Raw genomic sequence first — 18,828 nt, 5'->3', positions numbered from 1 at the left:
CGTGTTGTGTGTATAGTTAAGTAACAAGGGTTACTTATACTATTTAATGTTTATTGAATATAATGCACATTTGTACCCATTTTAATGTATATGGGAGTGCCCATGAAATAGATTGACAGGTTGGTCATTCAGAGTTCTATGGTGATACGGTCACATAGTAGTGAAATTGCAGCTAATGAGATGCTGATTTTCTTGTAAATTGATTTATTTGATGGCCAGAGATAATGATTAGTTGATTTTAATTGATGCTTTTAATTATTTTATCATTTTGTTTACGCTTGGATTAACGGTAAAAATTCGCGATTAGACCTTACCATAATGTATTTGAATAGATTTATAATTGTCAAACTTGTGTTATATATTTTTATGATTTTTTGTTTAGTGCCTCTTTTGTAGTTATAAGTATCAAGAGTTTGAAGTTGAAAGGATAATTGTTAATTTAGATTTTAAGATTAATCTTTTTGCAAGTTATCCACAACTATTCACGACGTAAATTGATAAATTACATGGTATGGCAATTATCATTATTTTTTTTCATTATTTATTGGTCAGTTATATTGGAGTAGTAGCTTGAAGTAACATGTTGTTTTATAGAGCTGGAATTTAGTAACGTTGTGTATTGGAAGTTATAATTGTGAACCTTCAAATATATATTATATATACATGTACTTTTATATATGATTAAACATGTGAACATTAAGGAGACTTAGTTCAATTCTAACAGTGACTTTATGGTGGCATATATATACTGACTGGCTTTAAAAAACGCAACACTCATTTTGTAGATTTGTTTTCACCAAATAATGCTTGATCCTCATACAACTACTATTCATGCTCATCCTATGTCTTTCCCTTTCGAAAATAAACATCTCACTTACCTGTGGTTATTGAACATACCAGATTTTTTTAGATCGCACGAAATTTCAGAAAGAAATTCGAGCCAATAAAAGATTTTTTCCGTTTTTTTTTCTTTGTGAAACAGTTCGTTCAATCCTTGGACACACTTTAATCATTTAAAAATGTTGCATCTCCATATTGCCAAAACTCAGGAATGAAAAGCTGAATCACTCATTAGAATTCTGCAAACAGGAAAACGTGAACGTGCTGCAACACAAAAAATTGACGTCACAAACTCGTCTTACTGTCCTTCCGACAAGGATACCGGTAGACTGGATTTGTTGAAGACCATCAAAGACTAGATCAACATGTAGTGACAATGCAACGTCAATAGAATTTGATTAGACAACGTCATTTGTGAGACAGATCTAAGGCCGCAACGTCAACTGCTAACCAAATTGGTGAATGAAATTTTGCACAGATTTATGCCATAAATGTTTCCCATTAACTGAACTGCAAAGAATCGACTGCAGAAAAACATTTAGAGCCTTAAAGTTTAAACCGCATAATTGACAAAACACATTGTAATGGGTGGAACAACGGCAAAATCAGAAGGTGCAAAACAGAAACCAAAACGTGCCGAACAGAAATGTTGACCTTTCTGACAATCATTTTGGCGTTTGTTACAGGCAGTCATTGCTTTTGACGGTGACACGTTCAATTGGTAAGGGAAAACCAGGGTTTCAGTGTATACCACAATATTTGAACATCGAAATGACGTAATCAATTCAACTTTCGAACTGCATTTTTTTTTCAAACATTTAAGTAATGACAGAACTTTCTATTCATAAGTTTGTTTACAAAAAAATGCATAATTAAAATGAAATTGAAAAGAATAATCTAGTTTTGCGTTTCTAAAGCCGGTCAGTATACTATAGCTAGTTCCCTATATTAACGGCAAGATGGATTACGATCCCGGATACGTAGATCCGAAATAATGACATAGTTCTTAGACACACACAAGAAAGCCCGTTATACGAGAAGGAATACGAAAGAAACGTGTGTTCAATTTTTAAACGAGGAAGAAATTTGCACAAAATCCGACACTTTCAGTTTCCACTTGTTTAAAAATATCTCATTGAATTTTTTTTAAGATAATTTCCGGTTTTGATAGATGTATGTTAAGTGATGGAGAAGGTTTTATCTTTTGTCTCTTAATTGGTAAGTAACAAATTTGATCAAATCTTTCCCATCATTCAATTTTATTCTCGTTCCACATTTGTCACAGGTTTTAAGTATACGATCGCGATATATACAATTGAAGGTTTTTTGTTGTTGCAAGCAGGATATATACAACTATATCACAATGACGAGGTCATAAGGCAAACAGTCATAAAAAAATAAATACGCAGAAAATTAAATATTGCCCCTGTTGCCATATGAGAAACAAGTACCCCGCTAAAAACCAGAATTTTAAATTGGTCTGCGCAAAATTAGAAAAGAAATCAAAACAGAATGAACGAAACGAAACGAAACAAAACGAAACGAAAAGTTGAAAATTCAAAGTAGAAAGTCCGCATAGCCTATCAAAATGGCAAAATTTAAGCTCAAACACATCAAACAATTCAATTGAAAAACTAATCAGTGGCCTAGTAGTTATCAAAACAATTTACGAAAAAAAAAACCATGGCAGACATGAAACCACTGTGTGGCACAACAACCAACGGACAGGCACACCAATAATGTGGCGGGATTAAACATGTTTCATATTGTAATCGATCATCCCTCACATAACCCGCGACAGTGCATGGGACAGGCACACAAATAATGACGCTCATCCCTCACATAACCTGCGACAGTGCATGGGATTTAACAACACAACATAGGAATACACTATAAATAAAAGAACAGTCGAAAAGGCTTGATTGATCATAAAGAATTATAATTTGAATTTGAATTTAACTCATCAAATCGATAAAAAGCAGACAAAAACATCAAACGAAAAAACAGACCGGACGTCTCAGGGTATTTATCCATCCCGAAAAAAAACCACTTATAAAAAATCAAGGGATATGGGATATCCTGGCATTCATCCATTACACAAAATCAGTACATGTACAGCAAAAAGCACACACAAAACTCAATGGAATATCTCTTTTATTGTTGTTCCTCATCTCAAAATACACTGATCGAGGTCATCAACATGGAGCGAAAATAAACCCAAAAAACAACCCGAAAAAAACAACAACAAAAAAACTCTCACCTATAACTGTAAGACTAATAAGACCCATGGCACTGGCTTGAGCGGAATTATTTGCCAAAATAATTTTGATAGATTTGTAAGATATAACACCACTTAATGAGTCCCGAAAAGAAAAAAAAAACATACTGGGAAGTAGTTAAAACAAAATAGTTCCTACGCTTACGTGTAAATCTTAAACTATGTAAGATGCAAAACCACCAACTCGGTACATATCTGAGAGTATTCGAAGTTTGACAGCTAGTTCAAAGCCAGTAACAACTGTTAAACAAAATATGTATCTAAGACTTGAATATCAACCATTATAAATCCATATATGACATCCAATGGATTTAGTGTAAATACGCTATTAACAATCAGAGAAAAAAAGCTTAATGGCGTTTATGTTATTGGTGTATACCTTATACTGGTGTATACCTAGGTCTTATATTGGCGTATACGCATTTTATTTCTATATAATTTTATGTATTTGTAGCTTACGTAAAAGCCGGGTCATGCTATTATCAGTATTACTTTAGAACCATTCCGCTGTCAGAATACAGATTTTGTTTGACCGGATGTTGTGGTCCAAAGGTACCAGATGGCAGGAACTACTGCTGTCCATCCATGGGAGCCACAATTGGAATCGTTTTAGCTTTAATCTTATTTATTGCAATTGTTATAGGACTGTGTATGGTGTATAGAAGGAGAAAACATGGATATGTGCTTTATAGAAATTATAACCCATGGACAAGTAGGTGTTTGACATTATGGGGGAATACCTGTACAACTATATTTTTTTCTTAACATCCAGTGGCAAATATTTGATGGATGTTTTGACGTGAAAAATTTCTCAGCAACTCTGATCGTGCAAAATGAACCACAAGGGGACGATAATTTTAATACAACTTTCTTATGGTGGGGTGGGGGTGATGCGGTGGGTGTTGGTGGTTGTTTAGTTTGGGATGGGAAGTTATTATAACTGCAAAAAAAAACAATCTTGCTCAAGACCGTAAATTAATGAATATCCAGAAGCAAAAAAAGCCGGGATGTATTTGTGTTCAAGGTGAAAATAAATTTTTGTAACATGGCTTATCATTCACAGTAACAGATAAAAATCAATGTGTATTCCACAATTATAGTTCTTCCCAGTCCGTCTAGATTAACTTGACATTTATGGTTGTGTCCTTATAACCAGCGAGTTTCAACTTAGTCTCAATTAAATACAAACCATTGGGGTTTAGTACAGACCAGTCTTTCACTATAGCCATTTTAAAGGAGGGCGTGTTCCAACTATATGTCCCAATTCAAATGCATTGATCGGCCAAAAAAAGGGGGGTTCCAACCCCCGGAGCCCCCCCCCCCCCGATCCGCCAAAGGTTGCATGCTCTCTTCTTATTTTATATTTGGATCTTTATTACTTAACTATGTATATACTACATTTTATATATCTCTGCTGGGTACATCGGAGTCAACAAATGTATAGTCAATAGACAAATGAGCTTTCTTCATCACAAGGCGTCCGTCGTTTACACGGAATCTTCTCCTCTGATAATACTGAGGCAAATTCAATTGGCCAAAATCATCACCAGTCTAAAAATGTATACTAGTATTTAAAAATGTTTTTTTTTCTATTTAATTCAAAACTGTTAGACGACTTCTTCTAAGAGTTATTGACATTAAAAAACGAATTTTATTGATTTAATTTCATTTTGACTTATATCTGAAAATCTGATCAACAAGACAACATATACAAATACTTTGGCATGATCAAAATTGTCCACTTGTATTTTTTTTTCCATCTGATGATTTAAGCCTTTTTCAACTGATTTTTATAGTTCGTTCTTATGTAGTACTGTTATACCACTGTCTCAGGTTAGGGGGAGGGTTGGGATTCCGCTAACATGTTTAACCCTGCCACATTATGTATGCATGTGTCTGTCCCAAGTCAGGAGCCTGTAAATTTAGTGGTTGTCATTTGTTTATGTGTTACATATTTGTTTTTCGTTCATTTTTTGACATAGATAAGGCCGTTAGTTTTCTCGTTTGAATTGTTTTACATTGTCTTATCGGGGCCTATTATAGCTGACTATGCGGTATGGGCTTCGCTCATTGTCGAAGGCCGTACGGTGACCTATAGTTGTTAATGTCTGTGTCATTTTGGTCTTTTGTGGATAGTTGTCTCATTGGCAATCACACCACATCTTCTTTTTTAGAGTTATTACTTTTCAATCACAATTTTAGTAATTTTGTTAAACACTATATGTTACAGGGGATTTGTAAAATCCGGGATTTTGTAAAATCACTGGACTAATTAGTGATTTTGTAAAATTACTAACTGTTTCAGTGGTTTTGTTAAATCTCTGAAATTGTTAGGGATTTTAAAAAATCACTGAAAATAGAGCTAGGGATTTTGTAAAATCCCTGATTACAAGTTAAACTTGCTATATATTAGAAATGTGTTTTTCTTAATATAAAAATAGACTAATGATTTTTGAAATGCATTTGTTTAATAAATACTATGAGCATGATGAGCTAAAACTAGTGTATAATGATAATGACTTAAAGACATATAGCCACAATCAACTTATTTTTGCATGACAAGTTTAGGTGACATCTACTTTTACATAATTGTTTTGCTTTTCTACAGGCACACCTATTTTGTTCACATCTATACTTTCCCGAAAATCCACATTTCAAAAATCTTTGTCCATCACAAATACAGTATAACAGCTTGTCGAACAGATATAAAGTTTTCAATTGAAACAGCTGAATCTGGACCCTAAAACAAGGAGTCTGTGGGTTTAAACTGGTTTCTTGTGTATGACCCTAACAGAATATTATGATTGGTAGCAAAAGAGGGACGAAAAATACCAAAAGGGACAGTCAAACTCATAAATCTAAAACAAACTGACAACGCCATGGCTAAAAATGAAAAAGACAAACAGAAAAACTATAGTACACATGACACAACATAGAAAACTAAAGAATAAACAACACGAACCCCACCAAAAACTAGGGGTGATCTCAGGTGCTCCGGAAGGGTAAGCAGATCCTGCTCCACATGTGGCACCTGTCGTGTTGCTTATGTGATTACAAATCCGGTAAATAGTCTAATTCAGTAGGTCACATTCATGAAAGGGAAGGGGATTGTAGTTACGACGTAAGGAACATATCCGATATCATTTGTGAAACGGTTATTCCATAACGGTCAACCAACTCAGAGGATAGTCTTTCTCTGACTTTCCATGGACAATAGCCATTATATTTCGGGGATTATCTTTGCCACGTTTCTGTGTCTCTTTGACAATAGGTTCTAAAATTTCATCATATTTTCCCCGGTTCAATATGTTTCACTTTAATTTTTCATTAATTATTTGGAGTAACTTTTGTGTGTATGTTTGCTTGATTTAAAGACATCTGTGTCTGAGTCATTTTTGTCGAGCCTTCGACTTTATTCGAAAAAGTGAGACATACTGATCCTACATTCCGTCGGTGTCACCAAATATTCACTCCGGGGTATTTTTTTGTTTAACTTTAATAACTTTCTTAAACTATCCTGTAGTTGTACCAAACTTGGACAGAAGCTTGTTTATGATCATAAGATAGTATCCAGAAGGAGTTTTGTAAGAATAAATTCCGTATTTTACTTATGAATGGACTTAGTTTTTCTGCCAGGAAACATTACATTCATTCTGTGGTTACAAGCTTATTTATGATCTTAAGATAGTATTCTGAAGTAAACATATTTGCTGTTCTAGGTTTTTTTCACAGACATTTTCAATCAATAAGAATAAATTTATTTTTACAATTTCCCTGAAAACAATTAGTGGATCTGTGAAAAAGATCTTAATTATTTTAGGGATTTTGTAAAATCACTGTTCAAAATCAGGTATTTTATAAAATCACTAATCAGTTCAGTGATTTTACAAATTTCCTGAAATTTCAGTGATTTTACAAAATCTCTGGTTTTACAAATTCCCTGTAACATATATACCATGTATACTGCTATGTTCATCAGATATTCTAAAGATTAAGAGCTAAATAATAACAATGTAGTAAACATTTCAATTTTGTTCACGTAATAACATATCTAAGATATTACATTATGTTCACACATTTATGTATATTATAACTTGTATTTTCATTTAAAGGGTCAACAGATAGCGAAAGCATTCTTCGAAATAATGAACACTCCAGAACTTTATATTCCCACACACGCCTGTAATCTTGTGTTGCGGCTGTATATTTGTATATAGCACATTAGCCATCCTACTATGTAGGAGTGCGCCGATCTAGGATGGGGATTCATACCTATAGAATGAACGTGGGCGTGCCTTATTCACACACCAGGTTTATGTAACATGTGTAATAACCAGATGTGTAGTGGAATCTCCATGTGCAATGAACAAGGTTATGGTAAAAGCAAAATGTGTATAGTGTAACATATACTGTTCAAATTTAAATGCACCAGATGCATACTTGTTAATTGATTAATTGATAATAAATCATCATATACCTAGAGTAATCATCGTGTGTTTACAGTAATCATCATGTGTTTAGTGTAATTACTATGTTTCAAGGGTACTCATCATCCGTCTACTCTAGTGTATTGTGTTCAGTATGATTATGTTGTTTCTAGTGTAATAACACAGTGTGCATCATGTGATCATTAAGTTTCTAGTGTGATATCAGTAGATACCGTGCGGTCATAGAGTTTCTAGCGTGAACACAATATATCTAGTGTGATTACAGTATGTATCGTGCGATCATAGAGTTTCTGGTGTGAACACAATATATCTAGTGTGATAACAGTATGTACCGTGCGATCATAGAGTTTCTAGCGTGAACACAATATATCTAGTGTGATTACAGTATGTACCGTGCGATCATAGAGTTTCTAGTGTGAACATAATATATCTAGTGTGATAACAGTATGTACCGTGCGATCATAGAGTTTCTGGTGTGAACACAATATATCTAGTGTGATTACAGTATGTATCATGTGATCATAAAGTTTCTAGTGTGAACACACTATATCTAGTGTGATTACAGTATGTATCGTGTGATCATAGAGTTTCTATTATGAACACAATATATCTAGTGTGATAACAGTATGTATCATGTGATCATAAAGTTTCTAGTGTGAACACAATATATCTAGTGTGACTACAGTATGTATCGTGTGATCATAAAGTTTCTAGTGTTAACACAATATATCTAGTGTGATTGCAGTATGTATCATGTGATCATAAAGTTTCTAGTGTTAACACAATATATCTACTGTGATAACAATATGTACCGTGCGATCATTTGCTGTCTAGTGTGAACACAATATATCTAGTGTGATAACAGTATGTATCCGTGTGATCATAGAGTTTCTATTGTGAACACAATATATCTAGTGTGATAACAGTATGTATCATGTGATCATAAAGTTTCTAGTGTGAACACAATATATTTAGTGTGATTACAGTATGTATGGTGCGATCATAAAGTTTCTAGTGTTAACACAATATATCTAGTGTGATTGCAGTATGTATCATGTGATCATAAAGTTTCTAGTGTTAAAACAATATATCTAGTGTGATTGCAGTATGTATCATGTGATCATAAAGTTTCTAGTGTTAACACAATATATCTAGTGTGATTGCAGTATGTATCAGGTGATCATAAAGTTTTTAGTGTTAACACAATATATCTAGTGTGATTGCAGTATGTATCATGTAATCATAAAGTTTCTAGTGTTAACACAATATATAGTGTGATAACAGTATGTATCGTGTGACCATTAAGGTTCTAGTGTGAACACAATATATCTAGTGTGATTACAGTATATACCGTGCGATCATAGTGTTTCTGGTGTGAACACAATATATCTAGTGTGATTACAGTATGTATCGTGTGATCATTAAGTTTATAGTGTCAACACAATATATCTTGTGTGATTACAGTATGTATCGTGTGATCATTTGGTGTCTAGTGTGAACACAATATATCTAGTGTGATTACAGTATGTATCGTGTGATCATTAAGTTTATAGTGTCAACACAATTTACCTTGTGTGATTACAGTATGTATCGTGTGATCATTTGGTGTCTAGTGTGAACACACTATATCTAGTGTGATTACAGTATGTATCGTGTGACCATTAAGGTTCTAGTGTGAACACATATTCAATATATCTAGTGTGATTACAGTATGTATCGTGTGACCTTTAAGGTTCTAGTGTGAACATACATTAAATATATCTAGTGTGATTGCAGTATGTATCGTGTGACCATTAAGGTTCTAGTGTGAACACACATTCAATATATCTAGTGTGATTACAGTATGTATTGTGTGATCGTCATGTTTCTAGTGTGAACACAATATATCTACTAGTGTGAACACAGTATGTATCGTGTGCTCACCATGCTTCTAGTGTGAACACAGTATGTATCGTGTGCTCACCATGCTTCTAGTGTGAACACAGTATGTATCGTGTGCTCACCATGCTTCTAGTGTGAACACAGTATGTATCGTGTGCTCACCATGCTTCTAGTGTGAACACTGTATCTAGTGTGGATTATTTCAACAACACAAATAACAATATAACTTAAACAGTTCTAAATATCATTTATTTTTAAAGTTTAACATGTTTAACAGTTTATTGTTTATTTTGGTCAATGCGCACGCATAAAACATAACGAACGGCATATACTTCGTATATCTGTAACCGATTTCATCTGGATGTGGGTAGTTTGTCTTATATTGCTATTATTAATTTTAATCGTATTATAAATAAATATTTGATATATACATATTGCAAAGTGTCTCACCATAACATTGTTAGGCATATATATATACATGATTTACGTAAGATAATAATTATAGACTTTACTAAGTTCAAAAATATATTCTAACTAAATCTTTACTACATTTAAGGTGGTACCCAACACTTTAACTAAAATTAATTTGGCTCGTTTAATTTTTTTGAAATTTTGACAAAGTATTTACTTTGACCCTTTGACAAAAATATAAAAATAAAAAAAAACTGTTTTATCAGAAAAATTACACTGGTTATATAGCAGTTTCACAAACACTTATTTTGATCATTGAGAAGCTTAATATTCCCTTAACAACACAACGTAATTAAAACGTTTAGCTGACTTTACAGAGTTATCTCCCTGTAGTGTTAGGTACCACCTTAACTAATTTCAAAATTATTAGCAAAAAATGGTGTCAAATAAATATTCTTTCTTCAATTTCATGACATTAATAAAATTGAGAATGGAAATGGGGAATGTGTCAAAGAGACAACAACCCGATCATAGAAAAAACAACAGTAGAAGGTCACCAACAGGTCTTCAATGTAGCGAGAAATTCCCGCACCCGGAGGCGTCCTTAAGCTGGCCCCTAAAACTGTTCTTGCTGAAACCGTCAAATATTTACATGAATATAGTTATCAAAGGTATCAGGCTTATAATTTAATACGCTAAACGTGCGTTTTGTCTACATAAGACTCATCAGTGACGCTCAAATCAAAATAGTTGTAAAGCCAAATAAGTGCAAATTTGAAGCGCATTGAGGATCACCAAAACGTTGTGCCAAATACGACTAAGGTATTCTTTGCATGTAATAACAAAATCCTTAATATTTTGAAAAATTGACTCGAAACGTCCACCAGCAGTGGCATATCGACCCAGAGGTATAAGTAGTTATTAAATGTTCCAGGCTTATTATTTAATACGCCAGATGTTCGTTTAGTCTACATTCTTGGTTATAATTTAACATGAAAGCGCTTTACAATATAAATACATTCTATAAAATGCGCATGTCAATATCATACATCCGATAAAGTGCGCATGTCAATATGAATACATCCTAGATCATCCTATAAAATTTGCATGTCAATATAAATAGATCCTATAAAATGCGCATGTCAATATAGATACATCCTATGAAATGCGCATGTCAATATAGATACATCCTATGGAATGCGCATGTCAATATAAACACATCCTAAAAAATGCGCATGTCAATATAAATGCATCCTATAAAATGAATTGGCTATAAAAACACATCCTATGAAATGCGCATGTCAATATATAGATACATCCTATAAAATGCGCGTGTCAATATAAACACATCCTATAAAATAGGCATGTCAATATATAAATACATCCTATAAAATGCTAATTTCAATATCAATACATCCTATAAAATGTGCTTTCTATAAAATGAATTGACATTCACAAACATTCCACGGACAATTATACAAACTTATATTACACTCTGTGTTACACCAATCTGCCATCCCGTTGATAGACAAAAATAGATCTGTTGGGGTACAAGTCACCCTTGTTTTTAATACCATCTCGTGCCGCGACAGACTACTTCCGGTCATACTAATCATATTTGCTGATCTTGAAGGCGTTAGAAAGTCGGTTCCTGATTTTTCAGCAATACTATTTACTGTTTCGGAAGCCATCGGAAATTTGTTCCTGGAGTTTTCATAATTCCTTCCAATTGTGTTTACTTTTTCGGAAGCTGTCGGATATCTGTTTCTGGAGTTTTCATAATTCATACCAATAGTATATACTGTTTCGGAAGGCGTCGGAAATTTGTTTCTGGAGTTTTCGTAATTCCTACCAATTGTGTTTACTGTTTCGGATGCCGTCAGAAATCTGTTTCTGGAGTTTTCATAATTCATACCAATAGTATATACTGTTTCGGAAGGCGTCGGAAATTTGTTTCTGGAGTTTTCATAATTCATACCAATAGTATTTCTTATTTCGGAAGGCGTTGGAAATTTGCTTCGGGAGTTTTCATAATTCATACCAATAGTATTTCCTATTTCGGAAGGCGTCGGAAATTTGTTTCTGGAGTTTTCATAATTCATACTAATAGTATTTCCTATTTCGGAAGGCGACGGAAATTTGTTTCTGGAGTTTTCATAATTCATACCAATAATATTTACTGTTTCGGAAGCCGTCGGAAAAGTTTTTCTGGATTTTTTAGAATTCATTCCAATAAAATTTACTCTTTTTGGAAGCTTTGAAGAACCAATTCTAGAATTTTTAATTTTCATACCAATAAAATTTGCTCTTTTTGGAAGCTTTAAAGAACCAGTTCCTGCAGTTTCAAGTATCTGGCCCAACTCAATGTCGCTTTCCTGTTTCGAGGGCATTACTTTGTTTGATTCGACTTTAACATTTTTAACAACAAAGGTTGTCAAGGAAACACAGAAGCAAGAACATTTAACGACAGGACAATGTCTCTCATTACATTTTGATACACACAAGGAAGTCGAATCCGACACGGCTACGTTTTTTCCCACCGGATTACAAGAAAATCGTTCGTCAGAAGCACATACTTTATACTGATTTTTCATTGTATCGATATTAACGACCACTGCATGCGGTTGACCAGTGTATTCCTTGGAATTCAAGTTTTTGGTAGAAACTGTATTTTCTAGACCAGCGTCGACATGTTTTTTCTCTATTTCCGGTGGAGATGTAACACTGATTTTTCTTGTACCCTGATTGCTCGCATGCTGAAACCGGACACGACTCTTTTCAAACGGAAAGTTATGATTTATGTCATTACCAGGCATTGCATGCTGTGTATTTTGACTAAACGACCTTGAGATGGGAACATTTTGAGCAAACGACATTGACTTGGGAACATTGTGAGCAAACGACCTTGAGTTGGTAACTTTTTGAGCAAACGACCTCGGGTTGGGATATTTTTTTAAATCAGTTAAACCAGGCTTAAGATGAGGTTTGTGTTGTAGAGATACACTACCACTAGCGCCATTCAACATACCAGGCATTAAAAGAATAGTTTTCTTATTAGTCAGTCTTTGGTCTGGTTGAAAACTTTCCCGTTTTTGTTGTTCTTTTGCCGACTTTGGTCCTAACGCAGCGACATTACGGTGGTTTTCCATAAGACTTCCAAATTGTACAGAATTTTTCTTTGGAATGTCCATTGACTGTATATGTAATCCCTGCGCTAACCTTCTTAATTGACTATTATAATATAATTTAATGGCTTTGCTGTTTAAATTATCATTTGTTGTCTGAATCTGTTTTAAGTTTTGTAAATTATTTACTCTCCTGTCGAGTAATCCAACGTCTGGTTTCCTGCTGATCAACCCAACGTCTGGTGTCCTGCTGATCACACCAATTTCTGGTTTCCAGCTTTGTAAACCAATGGCTGGTTTCCTACCGAGAAGTCCAATGCCTGGTTTTCTACCGAGAAGTCCGATGTCTGGCTCCCTCTTGATCACTACAACGTCTTGTTTCCTGCTGATCACACCAATGGCTGGTTTCCTACCAGAAAGTCCAATGTCTGGTTCCCTGCTTTTTAATACAATGTCTGGTTGTTTCTTGCTAATTAATGCAATGTCTTTTTTCCTGGTCAATCCAGTGGCTGGTTTCCAACTGAGACGTACAACGTCTGGTTTACTGCTGAAACGTACAACATCTGGTTTCCTGCTGTGTAATCTAATGACTGGTTTCCTGCTAAGTAATCCAGATTCTGGTTTCCTTTTAGGTAAATCAATATCTGGTTCTATTAATTCCGTTAAAACTTCGTCAAGACTTGAACGAGAACTGGAACGATTAGTATCCGCCATTGACACTTTTGTGTTTATTGACGTAGTATTTGCAGAGTTGTCAGATCCATCTTCTATATTTTGCAGCACATTATTTGAAGAAAGATTTGCTCCTGAAAACATCAAGACGGATGTTAATAAATAGTTTGTTGAACAAAATATGAAAATGAATACGTAACCCGCAAACATTTCTCCCGGACCCCAGTATATCGAATGGTTGTGCCTTTATAACCAGTTAATTTGTCGTATTAAGTCTCAATCATTGGTATGTTGTACAGACATGTCGCAAATAGTCTTTAATATAGTTTTTCATTGTTACATATTGTTTATTTTTAAAGTGATGAAGATTTTAACACAATGTTGACTATACTGTACCCCTTTTTTTAACATGTTTACTTATATTTGTTTTGTTTACACTTTGTCCATATAATAAAATTTTATGCGACTGTCATACAAGTGGGAGGTACGTAAGCTATAAAACAAGTATTTATACACCATTGTCTACATAAAGATATGCCTGTACCAAGTTAGGAATATAACAGTCGTTTTCCAATCGTTCACGTGTTAATTAGAGCTTTTTTATTTTGCCATTTGAAAAGTAATTTTCCGTTTTGACTTTTCCTTAGAGTTCGGAGATTTTGTTTCTCTTCTTTTCACTACAACGATACAAGAGCATGAAATCAGACTCGGACTCCTCTTGAACTGATTTTTAATGTGCGTATTGTTATGTGTTTACTTTTTTACATTGGCTAGAGGTATAGGGGGAGGGTTGAGATCTCATAAACACGTTTAACCCCGCCGCATTTTTGCGCCTGTCCTGAGTCAGGAGCCTCTGGCCTTTGTTAGTCTTGTATTATTTTAATTTTAGTTTCTTGTGTATTATTTGGAAATACGTATGGCGTTCATTATCACTGCACTTATATATATTTCTTTAGGGGCCAGCTGAAGGACGCCTCCGGGTGCGGGAACTTCTCGCTACATTGAAGACCTGTTAGTGACCTTCTGCTGTTGTTTTTTCTATGATTGGGTTGTTGTCTCTTTAACACATTCCCCATTTCTATCCTCAATTTTAGCTTCTCTTTATTTCTTAACTTACCATCTCATACTTAGCATATCTTTGCTGGGGGCATCTCAGTCACGTAAGTTTTACTTTGCGTATTACTGTTGTTTTTTTATCTACATTTCGTCGTGTGAATATTACAGTGGTGTATGTCCATTTTTTTTCACAAATTGACTTATTTGTACTACTTGCATCCTCTTATAATGATCTATCTCCCTATATCTCTGAATCTTGCCCCTTTTAGGCCTTAAAAATACTCTTAGAATGATGTATCTCCACATCTTTAATATTTGAAAAAGTTATACTGATCTATGTTTTATCCAATAAAATGTTTGAATTCTGGTCATATGACACAATCTAGCAAAATTTTGCTAAAGGTATAGGAAGAGGGTTGAGATAAAAAAAAAACAGGTTTAATCTTCTGCGCCTGTACCAATGCAAATAATAGCCTTTATCCTTTGTTACTTTTTGATGATTTGAAATTTTAGTTTTTTTATATATATATTTCTGAGTATGACGTCGATTACTGGGTCAATCTGAAGGAGGCCTTCTGGTGCGGAGTTTTCCCGCTGTATTGAAGATCTATTGGTGACCTTCGGCTATCTTCTGCTCTTTGATGGGGTTGTTGTCTCTTTGTGCTATAAAACCAGGTTCAGTCCACCATTTTCTACATTAGAAAATGTCTGTGCCAAGTCAGGAATGTGACAGTTGTTATCCATTCGTTTGATGTGTTTGGACTTTTGATTTTGCCTTTTGATTTTTGATTTTCCTCGGAGTTCAGAATTTTTGTGTTTTTACTTTTTTCTAAATTTTATATGTTGGAGAAACATTTTTTAATGATAGTTAGAGTGACTTTTTGAGATGTAATGTTTTATATGAATATATTTTTTAAGCATTTCAATATTCCCCCTTGTTCTATATATAATGTGACTTGATTGGGATAATACTATATTTTCTTATAAACACATAATTAAACTCTCATATTATAGACGGTTTGTACTGTTATGTTCATCGGGTACTCGGAAGATTTAAGGCAATAACAATCAAAACCAAGGAGTAAACAAAGACTAACAAAACCAAGGGACATTTACATCAACATTTATAAATAAGAAATAAGAAACAACACGAACTCCACTAAAACCGGAAGGAAAGAATTTCCTGCACCGTATACGGATAACAAAAAACTAAAATTCCCAGCATAGGCGGATTTAGGGGGGGGGGGGGGGGAGCCGGGCCCCCCTTTTTGGGAAAAAAATTTGGTTGCTTATATAGTGAATCATTGAAGCGTGACTGGAGCGGGCCCCCATTTAGGTCATTAATATGCCTGTCTGTTTGCTTGTTTTTGTTGTGTATTTTAGTAACAATCCTATTGTTTGAATTTTAGACTAGTAAAATTTTTATTCTTATTCTTAGGTCAGTCAGTTGGCCCCCGATTATGACAATTTCTGGATCCGCCACTGCACAGAATGTATTTCAAACAAACATTTTGCCGAGTTGTGACTTTTGTAGTAACACATTGCTTTTCAGTCCATACATTACTTACTAGAAATGTTCATTATAATATGTATACTCGTAAACTTATACCATAACTGATATATTTATTCAAAAGATCAACAGAAACGGAAAAATTCTTAGAAATAATGAACACCAAAGAACTGATTCACACAGGTGAGAGGTTTTGCTAGCTATAAAACCAGGTTTAATCTACCATTTCTACAAGAAAATGCCTGTACCAAGTCAGAAATATGACCTTTGTTTTCCATTCGTTTGATGTGTTAGAGCTTTTGGTTTTGCCATTTGATTAGGGACTTTCTGTTTTGAATTTTCCTCGGAGTTCTGTATTTTTGTGATCTTTTTTGTATCTTCTCAAACACGCCTTTAACGTTGACATGCTGTATTATATATGTCTGAATAGTTCATGTAATGTCCAGCTATCCAGTGTGGTCAACAAGTGTTCAAGTAAAATTATAATGTGTATAGTGTTACATTAACAGTCCCAATTAGAATGAAAAAGATACACACCTCGACCATAAATGTCTCTTCATTGATACGCAGGCTGTATAAATTGAACCAAACACAAACAGAATCAACATGTGTTTAGTGTGATTACCATGTGTCTTTAGACTCTTAATGTGTTTAGTGTAATTACCATGTATCTACGGACTCTTCATGTATTTAGTGTAATTACCATGCGTCAATGGACTCTTCATGTGTTGAGCGTGATTCTCGTACGTCTTCGGACTCCTCACACACGAAAAGCCAACAGTGATCCTAGTAGCTTCCCTAATTTTCTATATTGGGACCCCTTGTGTTTAATGTCTTTATATATCATATTACTTTTATTTTGTTACACATATAGCCAGTGGCTGATCCAGAAATTTTCATAAATGGGGGCCCACTGACTGATCTAAGAGGGGACCCGCTCCAGTCACGCTTCAATGATTTCCTATATAAGCAATCAATTTTTTTCCCAAAAAGAGGCGAACCGGGACCCCTGGGCCCCCCTAAATCCGCCTCTGGTACCTAATACAATTATAATGAACATACTTGAATACTCTGTAATTTGGCAGTCCTTATTATGACCATCTCATATCTTTATTAGAATCTGAGTCTTACTTTCTTATTTAATTACTTACTTACTTACTTACTTACTCTCATGCGTGTAGCATGATTAACATGTGTCTACACTTATGTGTTTAGTCTGACAATTACGTGTAAAGTGTGATCGTGTGTATGTATTGGGATCATGTGTCTAGCGTGACTATGCATCTAGTTTAATCATGTGTTTATTATAACCTTGAATAAACTATGATTACGTGTCGATCGTTATCATGTGTCTAGTTAGATCATGTGTGTAGTGAGATCATGTGTTTAGTGTCATGTGTCTAATGTGATCATATGTGTAGTGTGATCATGTGTATAGTGTCATCATGTGTCTTATGTGATCATGTGTGTAGTGAGATCATGTGTGTAGTGTCATCATGTGTGCAATGGGATCATGTATGTAGTTAGATCACTGTCTTCATGTTTCTAGTGTGATCATGTGTGTAGTGTGATCATTTGTATAGTGTGATCATGTGTATAGTGTCATCATGTGTCTTATGTGATCATGTGTGTAGTGTGATCATGTGTGTAGTGTCATTATATGTCCGTTATAGCTATGTATCTATTGAGGTCATTATGTGTTAAGTCTCATAATCAGGTTTCTAGTATGATTACTATATGTCTAATGTGAGCATTAAGTGTCTCGTGATCACAATTTATGTGAAGTATGATCATCAAGTGTCACGTGATCACAATTTATGTGTAGTGTAATCACTTAATGTCTAATTTTATCACAATATTTTCAGTTTGATTCTAACGCACTTACATGTACATTGTATTTAAGAATAAAGGATACCGTATTAGACTTTAGGGTCAATATACTTATAAACTGACAAATTCATGACATAGTTGACCATTTGTTGAATATCAATTTTTACGGATGAAAAATGAGTACAAACTATGTATTTATATAATATACGTAAGCTAATACTTAAAGAATTAAGCGTCTGTTCACTTGTTTTTATGTATATGTATTTTCTATCGAGTTATGCTATTGTTGTCCATTCGTTTGATGTGTTTTATCATTTAATTGTGCCATTTGTTTAGAGGTTTTCCGTTTTTAATTTTCCTCGGAGTTCAGCATTTTTGTGATTTTACTTTTTTAAATTTATTCTTTGTTTTGTATCTTTGTTATGGTGTTATGTTTACACTTCTGTCCAAGGTTTGACTAAATGTTGGCGCCTGTCAACACGTTTAATTCTGTTGCATTTTTTTACGTTGGGAGTCTGTTGTTCAGTTGTTGTCGATTGTTTGTGGACTTCAGACATGTTTTCCCGATTTTCGTTTTTCTTATATTGACCTGATGTTCTGTGGTTGTCGTTCGATGATTTGGTTCATAATTGCTTTTCTTTCTTTTTATATATATATATAAATAAGACCGGTGGTATTCCTGTTTGTAAATTTTTGCAGTAGTCATTTTGTCGGGCCCTGTATAGCTTGCTATTCGTTGTGAGCTAACACTCCGTATTGAAGACCGTACTCTGACCT

The 18,828-nt window shown here is 34.2% G+C and overlaps 1 protein-coding gene across 1 annotated transcript in view; it reads right to left on the bottom strand.

Moving 5' to 3' along the window:
• The window catches only part of LOC139496439 (uncharacterized), a 233,627-nt gene that overhangs the window by 16,011 nt on the left and 198,788 nt on the right, over nucleotides 1-18,828 (bottom strand). The window lies entirely within an intron of this gene.

The sequence above is a fragment of the Mytilus edulis genome, chromosome 11 (assembly GCF_963676685.1).
Source record: "Mytilus edulis chromosome 11, xbMytEdul2.2, whole genome shotgun sequence".
Taxonomy (NCBI): domain Eukaryota; kingdom Metazoa; phylum Mollusca; class Bivalvia; order Mytilida; family Mytilidae; genus Mytilus; species Mytilus edulis.
Note: the sequence above shows the minus strand (reverse complement) of the source record. Positions and strands in the feature narration are given on the sequence as shown.